The following is a 21,502-nucleotide window of genomic DNA, read 5'->3' on the forward strand; positions in this document are numbered from 1 at the left end:
CAAAACCTATATTTACTTTTTGTCCTAACAGTAGCAAAACTTTCAAAATGTTCTTTTACATGAAATAAATTTCCAAATAAAATTCTCAACAAATTACGATTTTAAACATCTATAATTTTTTTGGTTTCCAAATAACATGTTATTCCTGGTAATAACAGTATATCTTTTCGATAAGAAAATACTGAAATATTGCAAAAAGCTATGCTGGAATGAATCCTTACAAATATTATGATACTAGATACCCTAACAATTAAGGAACTGGTTATCATAAACATTAAAATGATCACCAAGTGATTTGACACACAAAATAAATATCTATACTTGTAAAACTACAGTAAATGCTCAATATTTACATACATTCACTTCAGGTTAGCACTTTGATATAAAAAACACTCAGACCACACACATTTTATGATTTAAGTACAGAAAGACAGGCAAGTTTGTACTTGGGAAGAAAATTTTATAAATAAATGTTTTAAAATGGCAAAGCAGATGAAGAAAATGTATATCTCATAAAACTAGTATTTTGCATCTACCACTACATTTAAATGTAAAGTCTTTTGAACATCTTGCTTGTATCATTCTTCTATATGATATAACTTTACATAAATGCTTGACTGTTGTGAAAACAATGAAATTGTATTAGAAAAGATTAAACTATTTCTGACTTTGTTGATTTCATGTAATCATTAAAATTTTCTAGGAAAAAACAGCTTCAATAATAAGTTTTAAAAATACTACCCATAAATCTAGTCCCTAAAACTTTAATAAAAAAGATAACGTTTACAGAAAGGAAGATTTTCAAACTACAAAACACAAAAGTATAGCAAACAGACATAATAACTTTTAACAACTTTCTAAAATGGGCTATAAAATACTACGTAAAACATCAATTTTTGTTTTAATATTTGAATAAGATTTTAAACAATTTGATCCCAAAATATTAGAGTAAGATGAAAGTATGAAAATTGAAGTCTTTACACTATCGCATGTTTTTTTAAACATGTCTACTTATATATTATTTATATCGATACATATCTACTTTCCTCTAAATAAGAGACCTTGACATGTAAAGCAACCTCTGGCAATATACCTTATGTATATGCAAATGCAGTTTACTCTTTAAAGATCCAATACCAAACCTGAGGAATAGGTAACTTTCTTGGCTTTTCTCTTCTTTCTGAAAATTAAAAAATTAGCTGGGATCAAATATAAATATTCCTTCATAAAAGTGATACACCACTAACTAGAATCTAAAATTTTAAAGATATTTTACATTTCAGATATACAAACTTCTTATTACTATAATGAAATTATTCATTATGCAACCTGTTCCCACATAAATAATATTTGCAATAATTTAGAAAGTTTGAATTTGTCCTAGATGCATACAGTATCCCTAAACAAGTCATCCTAAACTTTGGGAAGCTTATACTACATACAGATATAACTTTTAGCTGTGTAGCATTCTTTTTTTATCAAATTGGGATTTAATTCAAGACATTATTGATAAGATGCTTTATCAGTCTAGCAACAGTTCTCTAGTTGTACCTACTAAATACAGGCAAATGTTCTTGCACTAAATGACATGAACCAATCAGTGTTCAGCTCCTAATATCATCCCATTGTACAACTCCATAGTGTTAGCAACTCAGCTTCCATATCCAGATCATGTCTCTGTCTTGCAAAGCCTATCCCACAATTATATTAATCCTTTCTCTATATATGTGATATCTTTAATATACAAGAGTTATTGCATACTAGAAGGAACTAGATGAACAGGCTTTACTTTTCATCATATCAAATTACTTTATTACTGAGTGACTATCATCTTTCATACAAGTGGTGTCATTATTGAGTTACAAGGACAAACAATTATCTATACAAGTGGTGTCATTATTGAGTTACAAGGACAAACTATTATCTATACAAGTGATTCCATTATTGGCTAAGCTTGTAAAATAAAATACTGTGTTACTGTATTGGAAAAGTTTCCTCCGCAATACAAGATTAGTTTCTTATAAAACATAATAATCACTACTTTCAACAGATATATATATATATATATATATATATATATATATATATATATATATATATATACATATATATATACAGTATATACATACATACATATATATATATATATATATATATATGTATGTATGTATGTATGTATGTATGTATGTATGTATGTGTGTGAGTGATGTCACAATGACTTTGATTTCCGCAAATATTTTGAATTCATTTATCACTTCAAGCCTTGAATCCATATAGCAATAAATGAAGAAATTCTTTCCTTCCGAGATGGGATTTAATACGTAATACAATAGTAAAAGTGAGCTATCTCTTTGTCCACTCATCTTATCCATCTGTTAAGTACAATATATGATCTCCATTTTTGCCCTACAAAAATTCCTAATTTATAAGTTTTAATGAAAAATTTATTTAGTTTTAAAAACATTATACTGATTATGCATCAAGATAACCAAGGTGTTAAAGTCCATTTCACCTAACTAAATACATTCAAAGGAAGTGATACTAAAATTTTTTATCACTAATCCTACTACTATGATCTCAAATGTCATTAACCCTAAGCTATATAATTTAAAAATCCAGTGTTAGCTGGCATAGAGGGAGCATCCCAATAAGTGGAATTTGGGCCATATCGCTAAATGCTGGTGGTGCAGAGGTTTACAGCACTGAGGATCAACTGAAGAAACCAAGCAGTTTTATGACATAGTAAAATACATAAGACATTGGACAGCAAGATGAAAGGAAACAGGAATAAAGTTGTAGACTTTTTAAAAAGGTAAGTGAAGCTGGGGACTTGGGGGATATTGCATATCCTTTCCAATGATCTTATACAGTAAGTCTTCCTGACAAAGATGTCTTATCTACTGCAAGATAAATACCGCATATTTGCTGTTTGGGAGCTTTCCCTTATCAATTAAGTCTATCCACTTTACAGTATATTCAACAATCACTTGTTTTGTGTGCATATTCAGCATTCATTTCCAATACTGTAATCTTGAGCCTATCAAAGACATTTTACAGCAATTGTGTTTTTATGTGATATAGTAATACAGTACCAATGTACAAAAATTTAGTCATTCAGTCATAACACAGCAAATACCAAAGAATTTTTGGTTGTTTAACACTTCTGAAAGTCTATTGCGCTCTGACACCATTTTTTATCATCAATACTATTACTAACCAAGCTACAACCCTAATTTGAAATGCAGAATGCTGTAAGACAAAGGGCTCCAACTGGGAAAGCAGCCCAGTGCCAGAAGGAAATAATGAAACCAATAAACTATAAATGAGAAATAATAAGTAATTATAAAATACATCAAGATTAGTAAGTGTTAAATAGATACGTCATATATAAACCACGAAACAACACTTATGTTGACCTGTTAAACAGAGAAACCTTTGCAACAAGTTTGAACTTCTGAGATTCCACCATTTCAACTACCAGATTATGAAGTTCATTCCACAATCTGGTCACAGCCAAAATAAAGCTTCTAGAATACTGTGTAATATTTGAACTATGTACCGGGTGATTACAGTCTGGGAAGATCTGAACGCAAAGAACGGTCAGAATAATGAAAAATGCATAAGGAACTAACTAAATGAGGGTTCCAAAGATTAAAATGTTATTTTGATAATAAAATAAATTTTTGAATATACTTACCCGGTGATTATAATAGCTGCAACTCTGTTGCTCGACAGAAAAACTCTACGGAAAAATTCGCCAGCGATCGCTACACAGGTAGGGGGTGTACTCAACAGCGCCATCTGTCGTTCAGATACCCAGTACTCATTGTAAACAAAGAACTCAATTTTCTCCTCGGTCCACTGTGTCTCTATTGGGGAGGAAGGGAGGGTCCTTTAATTTATAATCACCGGGTAAGTATATTCAAAAATTTATTTTATTATCAAAATAACATTTTTCAATATTTAACTTAGCCGGTGATTATAATACCTGATTCACACCCAGGGGGGTGGGTAGAGACCAGCAAAATATGTTTACATCATATGAGCTAAGAATTTTTATTTCATTTTAGAAGTTATCAAAATAGCCTAACTAAACAAAATAAATAGGTACCTGGTAAGGAAGTCGACTTGAACAATTACTCTGCCTTTTTAAGTACGTCTTCCTTACGGAGCCTCGCGATCCTCTTAGGATGCTGAGCGACCCCTAGGATCTGAAGTATCAAGGGTTGCAACCCATACAACAGGACCTCATCAAAACCTCTAATCTAGGCGCTTCTCAAGAAATGACTTTGACCACCCGCCAAATCAACTAGGATGCGAAAGGCTTCTTAGCCTTCCGGACAACCCAAAAACAACAATAAAAACATTTCAAGAGAAAGATTAAAAAGGTTCTGGAATTAGGGAATTGTAGTGGTGGAGCCCTCACCCACTACTGCACTCGCTGCTACGAATGGTCCCAGAGTGTAGCAGTTCTCGTAAAGAGACTGGACATCCTTAAGATAAAAAGACGCGAACACTGACTTGCTTCTCCAATAGGTTGCGTCCATTATACTTCGCAGAGATCTATTTTGTTTAAAGGCCACGGAAGTTGCGACAGCTCTAACTTCGTGTGTCCTTACCTTCAGCAAAGCTTGGTCTTCCTCATTCAGATGGGAATGAGCTTCTCGTATTAACAGTCTGATAAAATAGGATAAAGCATTCTTTGACATAGGCAAAGATGGTTTCTTAACTGAACACCATAAAGCTTCAGACGGGCCTCGTAAAGGTTTAGTTCGTTTTAAATAGAACTTAAGAGCTCTTACAGGGCATAAGACTCTTTCTAGTTCATTTCCAACCATACGATAAGCTTGGAATATCGAACGATTTTGGCCAAGGTCGAGAAGGCAGCTCGTTTTTGGCTAGAAAACCAAGTTGTAGAGAACATGTAGCCGTTTCAGATGAGAATCCGATGTTCTTGCTGAAGGCATGAATCTCACTGACTCTTTTAGCTGTGGCTAAGCATACCAGGAAAAGTGTCTTTAAGGTGAGATCTTTCAGGGAGGCTGATTGTAGCGGCTCGAACCTGTCTGACATAAGGAATCTTAGTACCACGTCTAAATTCCAACCAGGTGTAACCAAACGACGCTCCTTCGTGGTCTCAAAAGACTTAAGGAGGTCCTGTAGATCTTTATTGTTGGAAAGATCTAAGCCTCTGTGACGGAAGACTGATGCCAACATGCTTCTGTAACCCTTGATAGTGGGAGCTGGAAGAGATCGTTCTTTCCTCAGATATAAGAGGAAGTCAGCTATTTGAGTTACAGAGGTACTGGTCGAGGATACGGATACTGACTTGCACCAGTTTCGGAAGATTTCCCACTTCGATTGGTAGACTCTAAGGGTGGATGTTCTCCTTGCTCTAGCAATCGCTCTGGCTGCCTCCTTCGAAAAGCCTCTAGCTCTCGAGAGTCTTTCGATAGTCTGAAGGCAGTCAGACGAAGAGCGTGGAGGCCTTGGTGTACCTTCTTTACGTGTGGCTGACGTAGAAGGTCCACCCTTAGGGGAAGTGTTCTGGGAACGTCTACTAGCCATCGAAGTACCTCGGTGAACCATTCTCTCGCGGGCCAGAGGGGAGCAACTAGCGTCAACCTTGTCCCTTCGTGAGAGGCGAACTTCTGCAGTACCTTGTTGACAATCTTGAACGGAAGGAATGCATATAGATCTAGATGTGACCAATCTAGGAGAAAGGCATCTATATGAACTGCTGCTGGGTCCGGGATTGGTGAGCAAAATTGGGAGCCTCTTGGTCATCGAGGTTGCGAAGAGATCTATGGTTGGCTGGCCCCAGGTGGCCCAAAATCTCTTGCATACATCCTTGTGGAGGGTCCATTCTGTTGGAATTATTTGTCCCTTCCGACTGAGACAATCTGCCATGACATTCAAGTTGCCTTGGATGAACCTCGTTACTAGTGATATGTTTAGACCTTTTGACCAGGTGAGGAGGTCCCTTGCGATCTCGTACGTCAGAGAGTATGTCCCTCCTTGCTTGGAGATGTACGCCAAAGCCGTGGTGTTGTCCGAGTTCACCTCCATCCACGGATGACAGCGTCCCTACCAGACTCATCCACAGCCTGACTGAGCAGCGTTCCTTCTTCAGCATCTTCTGGATGGATAGCAGGGCTGGGGGCTGATCGTCTTGTTGTTCAGCAACGTCCTCATCAGAGGGTTCCTCATCCGAAACTGATGAGGAAACGGCAACGGAGTGGGCAACGTCTGGCTCGCTGAATCCGGTCGCACTGGTGGATGCGTGACGGAGCCGGACGCAATATCATGGAACTGCTGCACAGTCTGTGAACTGTCAACAACCATGGGTGCGCGAGGAAGCACAGCGTCAACCCGAGACTGTCTAGACCGTCTGGGTTGTGCAGTCAACACCCTACCGGGTTGCTGAGGTTGACGCACTGCGTCAAAACAAGTCACCTCTGCTGGTTGTTGAACGTCCTGAACGTCAACAACCACCTCCGAGCGTCGCTTAACGTCAACGTGCGGCTGGCAACCCACACTGGGTCGCATCGGTGGAGGAACCACCTCAACTGGCAGACGCGAGTAGGTTACCTCAGCGTCAACAGGGCGCATAACCGACCGGTTGGAAGGTTGTTGGCCAGAAGGTTCGGTAGCAACCTTCTCCGCATTTAAGTCCTCTATCAAGGACGCAAGCTTGGACTGCATGTCTTGCAGCAAAGCCCATTTAGGGTCTACAGGAGCAGGTGTGGCAACAGACGGGGTTAGCGACTGAGGCGGAACCGTTTACCATCCCTGAAAGCCTTGTTATGCGTGACATAATAGTACAGCAAAACTTCAAAGGCTCGACAACAGCTGTGAAGTTGACCTGTAAACAACTTGGAGCGTCTCCTGCCTAGGCGCCAGGGAGAGTCTACCAGAATTGAGAAGTCTATCTGGGCAGAGGCATGAACTCCAAAGCCGAGAACTTCTCTCGTGTCATATCAGACTCTCGCTCTATAAACCAGTTTAAAAGAAGGGAAAGCAAAGGCTGTATCCCCCAAACTCCTCCTGGTGAAAAACCAGTCGCCTAGCCAACGTAACGCTCTCTAGGAGAGCGAGAGAGCACTAGCTTAAAAACAACGGCTTTGAAGTAGCTAGGCCTAGTGTAAGCTCTGACGTTCAGGCGAACGAGGAGCAGCAGTTACAAAAAGATCCGGACGAAGATCCTTAAAAAAATCATCATGATTTAATTAAAGTCCATAGGAGGCTAAGCAGCTTAAGGCTCCTCTCCATCTGACAGAGTCCTCAAGGGAATATCAGTAGGAGGGAGAACAGCAACTTCCTCATCTACAGGAACCTTGTCCGATAAAAGCTGAGTCTCTCACTGGTGCATTAGTAGCGGACCAGAACGCAACGTCATGTAACTGCTTGACAGTCTGTGAACTGTCAACAACTGAACTGTCAACCACAACAGGTGCGTGAGGACGCACAGCGTCCACTCGAGACTGCTTTGACTGCCTAGACTGAGCAGTCAAAACAACTCTAGAATGCGGAGGTTGACGCACAGCGTCAAAACAAGTCAACTCCGATTGTTAGTGAACGTCTTGAACGTCAACAGGAGCATCAGCCAGTGGCCTAACGTCCAAATGCGGCTGAAAAACCACACGAGACCGCATCGAGTGTGGTTCTAAACAACCTGACTGACGTGACTAAGCTACGCCAACGTCAACAGTAAGCACAAAGGAACGTTAGGTTGGCTGAAAGCCAGGATATCGATGAGATAAACGGCTAGACTCAACGGACTAATCGGCAGAATAGTCTTCCATAAGGGAGGCAAGCATATACTGCATGTTTTGCCATACAATCCCTTAAGGATCAACGGAAATGGTTGTGGTAATAGACGAGGGTAACGTCTGTGACTGCAACACTTTGCCTACAAAAAAAGACTCTCGGAGTCTGTGTTACGCTTTTGTTAGGCGGCGAGCAGTTATCCGATGACTGCATAGGGTCAGAGCTGTCCTAATGGTTGTAACCAGGACGCTGGACCTGTCCTGAAAGGACTGACTTTCGCTTAAGGGCTTCGAAACCTTGTGACAGGTTTCTTATGCGAAAAGCCTACGGATGGCGAGGAGAAAACGTCTCTCTCGTCTTATGGTAGGGGAGATCTTGGTAAGATACACCCGATACCATAGAGGGAAAACGTCTGTTCGTTGGTCAAGGTCTCTCGAACCCATAAGTCGTTTGACATTACTTCTCCCCTGGGCTTGGGAGCATGTAAGAGGTCCCGGACTAGGTGAACGACAGGCACGAACAGACGAACCCTCGGACGCAACACTGTAACACTTTGCGCCTCGGACGCAACACTGTAACACTTTGCGCATATCACTTTATCACTTCGATTTTCTGTTTTGCACTTATTTCTACCTGAAACACGCAATTCTACCCTTCATTAAAAGGTAGTAAATGCGAAATCAGTCGTATAATGCAAGCTCATAATACCAGCAAAAAACAGAAAACATATTTTAAGATAAAAAAAAAAAATCAGTGGCTGGGAAAGAGACTAAACACTAGTTCATATAACTACGTTTTCAATCTCTCACCGCACATAGCCTGGGGACGAGAATAAAAACCTAAAAACGTTTTATCCTTCCTCCCCGTACAGCGGCTAGGGACGTGAGTAACACGAGAACAACGTTACCCGCTTGAACGGAACGTTTTCTCTCCTCTCTCTCCCTCTGTCTCTATCTCTCTCTCTCTTTCTCTCTTGATTTCGCACCTAAGAGAAGAGCCCAATTATATATCGTCAAAAAAACATGTTATTTGACTAAAGGAAAAAACTGAAAGGTTTTTCAAATAAAAAGTTCCTTTAAATTAGAATTTAAAACATTTAAGCTAAGAAAGAATGAACAAAACGTCAGAATCGATTTACTCTTACTGCAAAGTGAAACCGTGATACACTCTCTCTCTATCGTAACGATAGAGCGCATGTTGAACGTCCTGAACGTCAACAACTGCGTAGCATAAATAAACTAAACGTTAGTTCATCTTTGAAAACAGTACGAAGACTATCAAAGAAATTCTTTCATAAAATATTACATTTAAAAGTTTTAAATCCTTAGCTCTTTAAAAGCTAATTACGATATAAAGGGCTCAACGTTGATTAACTTCGGTTTCCAAGTTAGGACCGCCTACTCTCAGGAAAGGTCTATATAAACAAAGCATTAAAATTTATTTTTATATGTTTATAAAAAAATGGAAAGTTAATCGAAGAGGCCTAATAAAGGCGGAGAGATATAAAATATATAGAGGAAAATCTATAACGTGATAAGATAATTACTAAAATCCTAAACACACTTCCGTCTAAGGGAAGGGTCGGCCATTTAAAAGTGAAAGAAAGTCCATACTCTCTTTGTCACCATAATTAAATCTATCCAAAACGAGTTCAAGATTTAAGATGAAGATAAAACACCTGCATAGCGAAAGCTCAAAACTAGAATAGTGTACTTCACCAAATAGTTGTGAAAACAAATCCAGTTAGCACAGTGAATTAGTAGGTCTTGCCGGTAGCCCGACAGAGAGAAAATTGAGTTCTTTGTTTACAATGAGTACTGGGTATCTGAACGACAGATGGCGCTGTTGAGTACACCCCCTACCTGTGTAGCGATCGCTGGCGAATTTTTCCGTAGAGTTTTTCTGTCGAGCAACAGAGTTGCAGCTATTATAATCACCGGCTAAGTTAAATATTGAAAAATCTAGATCAGTGATGATAAGGAATTCAACAGACTACAAGTTTTGTCCAACACATTAATATGGCAATCAGCAGTTTGAAAACTTGACAGGAGAACAATATATATCCAAACCTGGCAGAATGTAAGAATTTAAACATTTCCTCAAAATACATCGACCACCAAAGAAGGCTTGATATTACAAGTTTTCAGTATGGAAGAACAAATAAATCAGATGTTTCTCAAAAGTAAATTTGCTGTTAAGAATCATACCTAAAAGCTTAAATTAATCTTATAGAGATACTGTCAATAGAAAGCTCTGGTTGTTAGGTCACTGTCCTATACCTCCTTAAAATCATACATTGGGTTTTGTTAGGTACAACCTTATTCACCATAATTTTACCATGAACTGAACTAATTTCAGCTAGATTCTCTTGAAGGATTCAGCAAGCACAGATTTACATTCAGAATATAGAAAGGATACAGCACTGTAGTTTTATCATTATAACTGCCAAAACGTAATAAAAAGATTCTCATGTCCTTACATAAGGTCTTCCAGCAACTTTATCAAAGTGCTAAGTTCATTTCAGAATTTTTTTTTGCTAAGCATAGAGATTTTGATAAATAAATTTCTGGCAATTAAGAATAAACTATATGCCAGTTTGCTACAATTTAAATTCCTAACTAATTTGTAAAAATATTTGATCAGTATTTGCAAAACCAGTCATATAAATGTGATATACTGTATAATATACATTTTACCAAATAAACATACCTTATGAACAGCACATTGATTCATAGTTAAATCAGTATTGCCTTCAATCGGAAAATTTTAATCTGGATAAGTTAAACAGTTATTTAACATTACAAAACTTCTCTTCCCTACTAGCAACAATCGCTCTTTCCCCTTGCATTTTACTAATACAGTGATACCTCGGTAGTCGAACGACTCTATACTCGAACAATTCGGAGTTCGACCAAAATTTTCGAGAAATTTTTGCTGCGGTGCTCGACCAAAAATTCGGTACTCGACCAGCCGAACACGTGACGACCGCATGGGCTTTGTGATGATCGCGCCATCTCGGCCACTCTCGCTTGTTCGGGAAGCATCAGTTCTCTCGAGAGCGTCACTCAGACAACGCGCGATCAGCATTCGTTGTGATTTAGTGATTTTCAGTGCTTTTAATTGCTTTTTTAGCTTTCATAATGAGTCCCAAGAAAGTAATGAGTGTTAAGGGGAAGGAGAAGAGGAAAACAGTGCGAACAACGATCGAGTTGAAGAAGGAAATTATAGCGAAATATGAGAATGGTGTACGAGTGTCCGATTTAGCGGTAGAATACGGAATGGCGAAGTCGACCATTTCTACGTTTTTAAAGCATAAAGAAATGATTAAGAAGGCGAATGTTGCAACGGGAGTTACGGCGGTAACTAAGCAAAGGCCACAAGTGATTGAGGAGATGGAAAAGTTGCTTTTAATATTTATTAAAGAAAAACAGTTGGCCGGGGAAAGTGTTAGTGAAGCGTTCATTTGTGAAAAAGCGTTGCATATCTATGAAGAATTAGTGAAGAAAAGTCCGAGTACCAGTGAAAGTGATTCATTTACATTTAAAGCGAGCAGGGGTTGGTTTGAAAAGTTTCGTAATAGAACAGGTATTCATCGTGTTACTAGGCATGGGGAGGCAGCTAGTTCGGATCAAATTGCAGCCGATAAATACGTGGGGGAATTCGATCGGTACATAAATGAACAAAATTTGATCGCACAACAAGTCTTTAATTGTGATGAGACTGGGTTATTTTGGAAGAAAATGCCAGCCAATACGTACATTACCAAGGACGAGACGAAGATGCCAGGTCACAAGCCAATGAAAGATAGGCTAACATTGTTGCTGTGTGCAAATGCAAGTGGCGATTGCAAGATCAAACCCTTGTTAGTGTACCACTCGGACAACCCCCGGGTGTTCAAACGAAATAATATTTGTAAAAGTGCACTACCAGTTATGTGGCGCTCGAACACTAAATCTTGGGTCACAAGACAATTCTTTACTGAGTGGATAAACGAAGTGTTTGCCCCCCAGGTTAAGGCTTACCTCATTGAAAAGAGCTTGCCAATGAAATGTCTTCTGGTTATGGACAATGCTCCTGCACATCCTCCAGGTCTCGAGGATGACTTGAAAGAAGAATACAGCTTTATCAAAATCAAATTCTTGCCCCCCAATACTACTCCCATACTCCAGCCCATGGACCAACAGGTCATTTCAAACTTCAAAAAACTCTATACCAAGGCCCTTTTCAGAAAGTGTTTTGAAGTGACCAGTGACACGAAGTTGACCCTAAAGGAATTCTGGAAGGAACACTTCAGCATCCTCAACTCTGTTAACATGATTGACCAAGCTTGGCGAGGTGTGACCTATAGGACATTGAACTCTGCCTGGCGTAAGCTGTGGCCATCATGTGTCACAGAGAGGGAGTTTGAAGGTTTCCAACCAGAGGCGGGTCCAAGCACTGCTACCCCTGTAATTTCTGATGACACTGATGTCGTTGAGGAAATTGTTGTCATGGGCAGGAGTTTGGGGCTTGAGGTCGACAAGGATGATATTGATGAGCTTGTAGAAAGCCATTCTACCGAGTTGACTGTGGAGGAATTGTTGCACCTGCAACAACAACAGCAGCAGGATCTGATTGTGGAGCAGGAATCTTCAGAAGAGGATGAGGTAAGGGAGGATGTTCCAAGTTCTCTCATCAATGAAATTTGTTCCAAGTGGGCAGATGTGCAGGCTTTTGCTGAAAAATACCACCCAGAAATTGCAGTAGCAAACCGGGCAGTGCATATGTTTAATGATAGTGTCATGTATCATTTTCGAAGAATACTGCAGAGGAGGAAGAAACAATTAACAATAGACCAGTTTTTCACAAAAGAAAAGAAAGCTGCTACATCAAAGCCTGTTTCTCCTCCAAAGAAGAGACAAAGAAGAGAAGAAACCCCTGAAATAGATCTGCCCACCCTTTCATTGGAGAGAGAAACAACTCCTGAAGGAGAACTACCCCGCCACATCATGGAAGGGGACTCTCCTTCCAAGCAGTAACCTCCCCCTTCCATCCTCTCCACATCCATCCCTGTATGCCATCGAACCGCTGCTCAAAGGTATGTTCACTACAGTACAGAAAATGGTTTAAAATTGTTTTATTTTAGTACAGTAAATGGTTTAAAATTGTTTTATAGGATTTTCTGACCAATTTCATACACATTTAGATAATTATTGTTGTTTAGGTACACGTTTTATTAATATTTTGGGCCTGTTCGAGTGCTTGGGAACGGAATAGAATATATACCATTATTTCTTATGGGGAAAAAAAATTCGGTACTCGAACAAATCGGAGGTCGAACACGGATCTCGAACGGATTATGGTCGAGTACCGAGGTATCACTGTACTACAATTCAAAGTAAAATATGTAGAAGAAATAAGGTTTGTATATTCAATGAAGACAAATATGTTATTTTTATAATAAAATAAATTTTTGAATATACTTACCCGGTGATTATATAAGCTGCAGCTCTGCTGCCCGACAGAAAAACTCTACGCTCAAAATCCGCCAGCGATCGCTATGCAGGTAGGGGGTGTACTTCAACAGCGCCATCTGTCGTGCAGGTACTCAGTACTCAATGTAAACACAGAACTCAATTTTCTCCTCGGTCCACTGGGTCTCTATTGGGGAGGAAGGGAGGGTCCTTTAATATATAATCACCGGGTAAGTATATTCAAAAATTTATTTTATTATAAAAATAACATTTTTCAATATTAAACTTAGCCGGTGATTATATAAGCTGATTCACACCCAGGGGGGTGGGTAGAGACCAGCATTAATTGTTTACATTATTATGAGCTAAGGATTTTGTATTTCATTTTAGCAGTTATTCAAAATAACAAACATAAAATAAATAAGTACCTGGTAAGGAAGTCGACTTGAACAATTACTCTGCCTTTTTTAAGTACGTCTTCCTTACTGAGCCTCGCGATCCTCTTAGGATGCTGAGCGACTCCTAGGAGCTGAAGTATCAAGGGTTGCAACCCATACTACAGGACCTCATCAAAACCTCTAATCTAGGCGCTTCTCAAGAAAAGAATTTGACCACCCGCCAAATCAACCAGGATGCGAAAGGCTTCTTAGCCTTCCGGACAACCCAAAAACAACAATAAAAAACATTTCAAGAGAAAGATTAAAAAAGGTTATGGAATTAGGGGAATGTAGTGGTTGAGCCCTCACCCACTACTGCACTCGCTGCTACGAATGGTCCCAGGGTGTAGCAGTTCTCGTAAAGAGACTGGACATCTTTAAGATAAAAAGACGCGAACACTGACTTGCTTCTCCAATAGGTTGCGTCCATTATACTCTGCAGAGATCTATTTTGTTTAAAGGCCACTGAAGTTGCGACAGCTCTAACTTCATGTGTCCTTACCTTCAGCAAAGCATGGTCTTCCTCATTCAGATGGGAATGAGCTTCTCGTATCAACAGTCTGATATAATAGGAAACTGCATTCTTTGACATGGGTAAAGAAGGTTTCTTAATAGAACACCATAAAGCTTCTGACTGTCCTCGTAAAGGTTTAGTTCGTCTTAAATAGAACTTAAGAGCTCTAACAGGGCATAAGACTCTTTCTAGTTCATTTCCAACCAAATTTGAAAGGCTTGGAATATCGAACGATTTCGGCCAAGGACGAGAAGGTAGCTCGTTTTTGGCTAGAAAACCAAGCTGTAAAGAACATGTAGCCGTTTCAGATGAAAATCCGATGTTCCTGCTGAAGGCGTGAATCTCACTGACTCTTTTAGCTGTTGCTAAGCAAACCAGGAAAAGAGTCTTTAAAGTGAGATCTTTAAAGGAGGCTGATTGTAGTGGCTCGAACCTTTCTGACATAAGGAATCTTAGTACCACGTCTAAATTCCAACCTGGTGTAGCCAAACGACGCTCCTTCGAGGTCTCAAAAGACTTAAGGAGGTCCTGTAGATCTTTGTTGTTAGAAAGATCTAAGCCTCTGTGACGGAAGACTGCTGCCAACATGCTCCTGTAACCTTTGATAGTGGGAGCTGAAAGAGATCTTTCCTTCCTCAGGTATAATAGGAAGTCAGCTATTTGGGTTACAGAGGTACTGGTCGAGGATACTGATACCGACTTGCACCAGTTTCGGAAGACTTCCCACTTCGACTGGTAGACTTTAAGAGTGGATGTCCTCCTTGCTCTAGCAATCGCCCTGGCTGCCTCCTTCGAAAAGCCTCTAGCTCTAGTGAGTCTTTCGATAGTCTGAAGGCAGTCAGACGAAGAGCGTGGAGGCCTGGGTGTACCTTCTTTACGTGTGGCTGACGTAGAAGGTCCACTCTTAGAGGAAGAGTTCTGGGAACGTCCACCAGCCATTGAAGTACCTCGGTGAACCATTCTCTCGCGGGCCAGAGGGGAGCAACTAACGTCAACCTTGTCCCTTCGTGAGAGGCGAACTTCTGCAGTACCTTGTTGACAATCTTGAACGGGGGGAATGCATAAAGGTCTAGATGGGACCAATCCAGTAGAAAGGCATCTATATGAACTGCTGCTGGGTCCTGGATTGGTGAGCAATATATTGGGAGCCTCTTGGTCATCGAGGTTGCAAAGAGATCTATGGTAGGTTGGCCCCATGTGGCCCATAGTCTCTTGCACACATCCTTGTGTACGGTCCATTCTGTTGGAATGATTTGACCCTTCCGACTGAGGCAATCCGCCATGACATTCATGTTGCCTTGAATGAACCTCGTTACTAGAGAAAGGTTTAGATCTCTTGACCAGGTGAGGAGGTCCCTTGCGATCTCGTACAACGTCATAGAATGGGTCCCTCCTTGCTTGGAGATGTACGCCAAGGCCGTGGTGTTGTCTGAGTTCACCTCCACCACTTTGCCTTGCAGGAGGGACTTGAAGCTTTTCAAGGCCAGATGAACTGCCAATAGCTCCTTGCAGTTGATATGTAACGTTCTTTGATTCGAGTTCCAAGTTCCCGAGCATTCCCGACCGTCTAATGTCGCACCCCAGCCCGTGTCCGATGCGTCCGAGAAGAGAACGTGGTTGGGGGTCTGAACAGCCAGGGGCAGACCCTCTCTGAGGTTGAGATTGTCCTTCCACCAAGTCAGTGATGACTTCATCTTCTCGGAAATGGGGATCGAGACCGCTTCTAGCGTCTTGTCCTTTTTCCAGTAAACAGCTAGGTGAAATTGAAGGGGACGGAGGTGTAGTCTCCCTAACGAAACGAACTGTTCCAGGGATGAAAGCGTCCCTATCAGACTCATCCACTGTCTGACTGAACATCGTTCCTTCTTAAGCATGTTCTGGATGCATCCTTGGGCTTGACTTGTTCTGGGGGCCGACGGAAAAGCCCGAAAAGCTTGACTGTGAATCTCCATCCCTAAGTACACTATAGTTTGGGATGGGACCAGTTGGGACTTTTCCATATTGATCAGGAGACCCAATCCCTTGATCAGATCTAGAGTCCACTTTAGATTCTCCAGACAGCGACGACTGGAAGAAGCTCTTAGAAGCCAGTCGTCCAAATAGAGGGAGGCTCTGATATCTGCTAAATGCAGGAATCTGGCAATATTCCTCATCAGCCTCGTAAATACAAGAGGAGCTGTGCTTAGGCCAAAGCACAGGGCTTGAAATTGGTAGACAACCTTTTCGTAAACGAATCTCAGAAAAGGTTGGGATTCTGGGAGGATGGGGACGTGAAAGTAAGCGTCCCTTAGGTCTAAAGAAACCATCCAGTCTTCCTTCCTGACCGCTGCTAGAACGGACTTTGTGGTCTCCATGGCGAACGTCTGCTTTGTGACAAAGACATTCAGCGCACTGACGTCTAGCACCGGCCTCCACCCTCCTGTCTTCTTTACCACTAAGAGACGGTTGTAGAAGCCCGGGGATTGATGGTCCCGGACTTTGACTACCGCTCCCTTTTCTAGTAAGAGAGACACCTCCTGCTTCAAAGCTAGTCTCTTGTCTTCCTCTCTGTACCTGGGAGAGAGATCGATGGGAGACGTTGCTAGAGGGGGTTTGCGTACAAACGGGATCTTGTACCCTTCTCTGAGCAACTTCACAGATTGTGCATCTGCGCCCCTTTTCTCCCAGAAGTTCTTGAGTCTGGCTCCCACTGCTGTCTGAAGAAGGTGGCAGTCAGACTCTGCCCTTAAAGGACTTGGTACCTTTCTTCTTCCCACGTCTCCCTTCGGCACGAGCACCTCCTCTGCTGGAGGCTCTGCCACGAAAGGGCGGAATGAATCTGGACGCTGGAGTGTCCATCCTGGGTCTAGACAAGGTAGGCAAAGGGGTGGCTTTGCGGGCAGAGGACGCAACCAGGTCATGAGTGTCTTTTTGAATCAAGGAGGCAGCAATCTCCTTTATCAAGTCCTCTGGGAAAAGGCACTTTGAGAGAGGAGCAAACAGAAGTTCCGATCTCTGACACGGTGTTACTCCAGCTGACAGGAAAGAGCAAAGGTTTTCCCGTTTCTTGAGGACCCCGGAAACGAACGAAGCCGCAAGTTCACTGGATCCGTCACGTATGGCCTTGTCCATACAGGACATAATGAGCAAGGAAGCTTCCTTGTCAGAAGGGGAGATCTTCCTGCTCAAAGCTCCCAGACACCAGTCCAAAAAGTTAAAGACCTCGAAGGCTCTAAACACTCCTTTCAACAGATGGTCTAAGTCTGAAGGAGACCAACAAATCTTAGAGCGTCTCATGGCCAGCCTGCGGGGAGAGTCTACTAGACTTGAGAAGTCGCCCTGGGCAGAGGCAGGAACTCCCAAGCCGAGAACTTCTCCCGTGGCATACCAGACGCTCGATCTGGAAGAGAGTCTCGCAGGGGGAAACGTAAATGCTGTCTTCCCAAGGTTCTTTTTGGACTGCATCCAATCTCCTAAAACTCGTAAAGCTCTCTTGGACGAGCGGGCGAGGACGAGTTTCGTGAAGGCAGGCGCTGATGACTGGGTGCCTAAAGCGAACTCTGACGGAGGAGAGCGTGGAGCCGCAGGCACAAACTGATCAGGAAATATCTCCTTGAACAAAGCAAGAACTTTTCTAAAGTCCAAGGAGGGTTGCGTGGTCTTGGGTTCGTCGATGTCCGTATGCGGGTCGTCAATGTGTGCAGCGTCGTCATCATCAGAGAGTCCATCATCTGAAAACTGAGGAGGAAGCGGCAAAGGAGTAGCAATCGGCTGGTCAGCTGAGTCCGGCAGCACGGGTGCACGCGTGACTGAACCGGACGCAACGTCATGGAACTGTTGCCCAGTCTGTGAACTGGCAACAACCATGGCAGCGCGGGGACGCAAAGCGTCTACTCCAGACTGTCTAATCTGCTGTGGGCGAGTAGAGGTAACCACACTGGGTTGCGGAGGTTGACGCACCGCGTCAAAACAAAACAACTTAGGTTGTTGTTGTACCTCGCGAACGTCAACGGAAGGTTTCGTGCGTCGCTGAACGTCAACATGCGGCTGGCAGGGTACACTGGAACGCATGGGTGGCGGGACAAGGTAGCCTCAGCGTCCACCGGACGCACAACCGTGGTTGGTTGTAGGCTAGAGGTTGTTGCAGCGTCAACCTTCTCCGCACGAAAGTCCTGCATCAATGACGTTAACTGTGACTGCATGGTCTGCAGCAAAGACCACTTAGGGTCTACAGGAGCAGGTGCGGCAACAGACGGAGTTACTGCCTGATGCGGTACCGCTTTGCCTCTCTTAGGAGGTGAGCAGTCGTCGGAAGACTGCAGCGAGTCCGAACTGACCCAGTGGCTACAACTGGGCCGTTGGACTTGCGCGGAAGGGACCGACTTGCGCTTAAGAGGCCGCGAGACCTTGGTCCATGGTTTCTTATGAGAAACCTCTTCCGCAGACGAGGAATAAATGGGCTCTCTCGTCTTCGTGTGGGTGGGGCGATCTTGGGTAGATACGCCCGAAACCACGGAGGGAACGTCTGTTCGCTGATTAAAGCCTCTCGAACCCTTTGGTCGTACGACATTGCTTCTCCCCTGGGCTTGGGAGCATGCAAGAGGTCCCGGACTGGGAGGACGACAGGCACGAACAGACGAACCCTCAAACGCAACACTATCCACAACACTATCCACAACACTACCACTCACTTTATCACTACCCTCTGCACTCTTACACTTCAGCTCCTTGACGTCTGCCATGAGCTGGTTACGGTCACTAGCCAAAGACTCGACTCTCTCACCCAGAGCCTGAATGGCACGCATCATATCTGCCATCAAAGGTTGTTGAGTGCTAGAAGGGGGATCAGGAGCAACCACTACAGGGGAAGGAATAGGTTGTGGGGCATGAGGAGAGGAAATATCAACGGAGCGAGATGAACTTATCCTGACTCTATCTCTCTCTAGCCTACGTGAATATTTCTGGAATTCGAGAAAATCGAATTCCGAAAGCCCAACGCATTCCTCACATCGATCTTCCAATTGACAGGTTTTATCCCGACAATTGGAACAAACGGTGTGCGGATCGATAGAGGCCTTCGGAAGACGCCTTGAACAGTCCCTAGCACTACACTTTCTGTATTTAGGGACTTGAGAAGGGTCAGCCATTTTGAATTAGTCAAAGGGGAATTCAAAAAACTATCCAAAGTCGTCAACAAATAATCCGATATCAACAAAAGAATGCAAGGATGTATTGAAGATAACGTCTGCAAAGCGAAAGCTCAAAACTAGAAATGTGTACTTCACCAAAATATGTGAAAACCAATCCAGTAAGCAACAGCGAATTTAGTAGGTCTTGCCGGTGGCACGACAGAGAGAAAATTGAGTTCTGTGTTTACATTGAGTACTGAGTACCTGCACGACAGATGGCGCTGTTGAAGTACACCCCCTACCTGCATAGCGATCGCTGGCGGATTTTGAGCGTAGAGTTTTTCTGTCGGGCAGCAGAGCTGCAGCTTATATAATCACCGGCTAAGTTTAATATTGAAAAAAACGTTTGTCTAAAGCTGAAGATGGAATTTGCTCCTCATTATTTTCACTTTTAATTCTTAAGGACTCCCATCCTTAAATAATTTACTGATAACTCTAGAGCAATCTTGGAAACATCATATTTTACCAGTACATACTACATTGCAAAACCAGATGGAGTGGACCTATGAATTTGGGCTAAATGGTACAGCACTAAAGTATGTGAAATCATTCTGCATAAAAGTAAATCTACAGTAAAATATGATATTTTGATTATAAAATAAATTTTTGAATATACTTACCCGGTGAATATATAATAGCTGACGTCTCCGACGGCTCGACAGAATTCAAAAACTCGCGAGCGATCGCCATGAAGGTAGCGGGTGTGCCCACCAGCGCCGACTATCGGCCAGATACCGCATATACATGTAAACAGCTCCAGTTCTTCTCATCCCGCTGGGTCTCTTATATATTCACCGGGTAAGTATATTCAAAAATTTATTTTATAATCAAAATATCATTTTTAAATATTAAACTTAGCTGGTGAATATATAATAGCTGATTCACACCCATGGTGGTGGGTAGAGACCAGTATTAATACAGTTTACGGCGTATATGCTTAGAGTTTTTGACAGTTATATCATAACAAAACCCAAATAAATATAGGTACCTGGTAAGGAAGCTGACTCTAACGATTACTCTGCCTTGTTAGTCCGCTTTCCTCACGAAGCCCAGCCATCCTCTTAGGATGCTGAAAGACTCCCAGGAGCTAAAGTATCTAGGGCGACAACCCATACAACAGGACCTCATCAAAACCCTTAATCTGGGCGCTCTCAAGAAATGACATTTGACCACCCGCCAAATCAAAAAGGATGCGAAAGGCTTCTTAGCCTTCCGTACAACCCAATTAAAAACATTTCAAGAGAAGATTAAAAGGATATTGGAATTAAGGGAATGTAGTGGTAGAACCCTTACCCACTACTGCACTCGCTGCAACGAATGGACCCAGTGTGTAGCAGTCCTCATAAAGAGTCTGGACATCTTTTAAGTAAAATGACGCGAATACCGACTTGCTTCTCCAAACGGTCGCGTCCATAATACTTCGCAGAGATCTGTTTTGCTTAAAGGCCACAGAAGTTGCTATAGCTCTTACTTCGTGCGTCTTAACCTTAAGCAAGCAACGATCTTTTTCACTCAAGTGAGAATGAGCCTCTCGGATTAAAAATCTAATAAAATATGACAAAGCATTCTTTGACATAGGCAATGAAGGCTTCTTAACTGAGCACCACAAAGCCTCAGATCCACCTCGTAAGGATTTAGTCCGAGCTAAATAAAACTTCAGAGCTCTAACTGGACACAGCACTCTTTCAAGCTCGTTGCCTACGATCTCTGACAGGCAAGGTATATCAAATGACTTAGGCCAAGGACGAGAAGGCAGTTCATTTTTGGCCAAGAAAACCAAGCTGAAGTGAACATGTGGCTTTATCTGTAGAAAAGCCGATGTTCCTACTGAAGGCATGGATCTCACTGACCCTTTTAGCCGAAGCCAAGCACACTAAGAAAAGCGTCTTGAGGGTGAGATCCTTCAGGGAGGCTGAATGTAATGGCTCAAACCTGTCGGACATTAGGAACCTTAGGACCACGTCTAAGTTCAATCCAGGAGTTGCCATACGACGCTCCTTAGAGGTCTCGAAGGACTTAAGGAGATCTTGGAGATCTTGATTATTGGACAGATCTAAGCCTCTATGTCTGAACACAGATGCCAAAATGCTCCTGTAGCCCTTAATAGTGGGCGCTGAGAGGGAGCGAACATTTCTCAGATGTAGGAGAAAGTCTGCAATT

At 42.2% G+C, this 21,502-nt stretch overlaps 1 protein-coding gene across 2 annotated transcripts in view; it reads right to left on the minus strand.

Moving 5' to 3' along the window:
• Positions 1 to 396: 396 nt before the first annotated feature.
• Positions 397 to 21,502, minus strand: part of LOC137654904 (protein regulator of cytokinesis 1-like) — a 147,964-nt gene continuing 126,858 nt past the window's right edge. For both annotated transcript variants that reach the window (XM_068388819.1, XM_068388821.1), the window contains exon 14: positions 397 to 1,180. The gene's annotated coding sequence lies outside the window, so the exon portion shown is untranslated. The remainder of the gene's footprint in view (positions 1,181 to 21,502) is intronic.

Source organism: Palaemon carinicauda, chromosome 1 (assembly GCF_036898095.1).
Source record: "Palaemon carinicauda isolate YSFRI2023 chromosome 1, ASM3689809v2, whole genome shotgun sequence".
Taxonomy (NCBI): Eukaryota; Metazoa; Arthropoda; class Malacostraca; order Decapoda; family Palaemonidae; genus Palaemon; species Palaemon carinicauda.